The sequence below is a fragment of the Elephantulus edwardii genome, unplaced genomic scaffold, assembly GCF_000299155.1.
Source record: "Elephantulus edwardii isolate Elephantulus edwardi_28Jun2011 unplaced genomic scaffold, EleEdw1.0 scaffold00004, whole genome shotgun sequence".
NCBI lineage: Eukaryota > Metazoa > Chordata > Mammalia > Macroscelidea > Macroscelididae > Elephantulus > Elephantulus edwardii.
The window spans coordinates 29,537,495-29,539,845 of NW_006399754.1; the positions used below are offsets into that span (position 1 = coordinate 29,537,495).

Below are 2,351 nucleotides of genomic sequence, written 5' to 3' on the forward strand. Positions count from 1 at the left end.
ATGGTGTTGTCTATTTGCTTTTTAAGTTTTGTTAATGTTTGTTTTATATATTTTGCAGGTCTATCATTTGGATAAAGAGAAAAACAACCCCACAAAACCACACATTTGGAGCTGAACACCACCTTGCTTGAATGTGAGTGAATACTATAAGTATTAAGAAATGAAATTAAAAAGTTTCTTGAGACAAATGACAGTGAAAACACAACTTATCAGAACCTCTAGGAAACAGCCAAAGCAATAATAAGAGGTCAATTTTGAGAAATAAGCAAATACATCAAAAGACAGGAAAAAATGGCCTGTGACTCTATAACCCAACATTTCCAAAAAATTGAAAAAGAACAACAAGGAAATCTGACACCCTCAAAATAACCTGTAATTATAAAAATTAGGGCAGAAACAAATGAAATAGAAAACAGAAAAACAAACTATCAATGAAACCAGGAGTCGGTCCTTCAAAAAGGTGAATAAAATTGACACACCACTAGCAAAACTAAAAAAGGAAAAGAAAAAAATACTCAAAATAATCCAGATAAGAAATGAAATGAGCAATGTCACAACAGAACAAAAAAAAAAAATTAAAATGTTAGAAGTGGATTATTATTTAAAAGCACATGAACTTATATCTATATGAATTTATAGAATACCAAGTGCCACAAGAGAAAGGTAAACAACCAGTTTGCAAAATGTTTACATGATATGAACAGATACTTCATCAAAGAAGACATTCAGATGGCCAATAAACATATGAAGAAATGTTCAAAATCCCTAGCTCTAAGAAAGATGCAAATTAAAACTACTATGAGATATCATCTCACCCCAGTAAGAATAGCAAAATCCAACAGAACAGCAAACAACAAATTCTGGAGAGGTTGTGGAGAAACTGGAACCATTATTCACTGTTGGCAAGAGAGTAAAATGTTGCATCCACGCTGGAAGACAGTATGGCTCTTTCTCAAAAGTTGGAAATAAAAAATAAAAATAGCATTTGACCCAGGAATTCCACTACTGAGAATATACCTTAAAGAAACCATAACTGTCCTCCAAGTGTATACACACACACACACACACACACACACACACACACACCTATGTTTATTGCAGATTTGTTTAGTGTCCATCAACAAATGAATGGCTAGAGAAGTTGTGATATATTCACATGATGGAATATTATACAGCACTGAAAAACAAGGAACTCATGACATATTAAACAAAATGGGTGATGCTGGAGGACACTATGCTGAGTGAAATATCTCAGTCACAAAAGGACAAATACTGCATAGTGCCACTATTATAAAATCTGACTGTCATGGAGATGGGGGGGGGAACTAAGAAAAGAGCGAATAAATAATGTGCACGACACTGAAACAGACGAGGGAGAGAACTGTATAAAAGGAATACATGATTAGGTATTACTGGCATGTTAAGAGTTCCAAATAAGAGCTGCATAGAAAAGTGGACTTGGGCGTGGGTGGGTGTTATATAACAGTGAAAGGTCTTTTTTTCCCCAAGAAAAATGCGATCTGGGATGCAGGGAGGAAAACGTAAAACAATGAATGAATTAAAACCCACATTCTCTATAAACTTTCATTAAAATATCAATTAAAAAAAAGTTCATAGAGTTTCCATAGGCATGTATTTAGGAACTGGCTGTTATAATTAATGATACTGGTTCAGGACAGGGCAGGGTTCAGAGCTGGTGTACAGATGGCCGCTATAGTTTGCAAGTGACTCTATGGCACATAATAACAACAAACAAGAAGTCTAGTAGAATTCATAGAGAGTTTATGAGCAATGGATCTGCCCTCTAGCCCTGTGTCATACTCATCATATCCAACACACTAGAGCCCATTGTTACGGTCCCCGTGCCAATCCACCTTGTGGAGGGTGTTCTTTTCTCATGCTGACCCTCCACCTTTGGAACTATGAGATCCTTCTCCAATGGCCGATACTTTATAAAATGTTCTACTTTCGGCTTTCTGCTTGAGGGAGCCCTAGGTGTAACTTTTTTCAGTCTTCCCACACCTGGGTTCATCCGACACCAGCCACCTCCGCCATGCTGCCCAAGTTTGACCCCAACGAGATTAAAGTCGTGTACCTGAGGTGTACCGGTGGGGAAGTCGGTGCTACTTCCTCTCTGGCCCCCAAGGTCGGCCCTCTGGGTCTGTCTCCAAAAAAGGTTGGTGATGACATTGCCAAGGTCACCAGTGACTGAAGGGACTAAGGATTACAGTGAAATTGACCATTCAGAACAGACAGGCCCAGATTGAAGTCATGCCTTCTGCCTCTGCCCTGATCATCAAATCCATAAAGGAACCACCCAGAGACAGAAAGAAGCAGAAAAATACTAAGCA

General features: G+C 38.2%; 1 pseudogene; it reads left to right on the forward strand.

The window, feature by feature from the left end:
* Positions 1 to 2,053: 2,053 nt before the first annotated feature.
* LOC102867604 overlaps positions 2,054 to 2,351 on the forward strand; it is a 30,160-nt pseudogene continuing 29,862 nt past the window's right edge.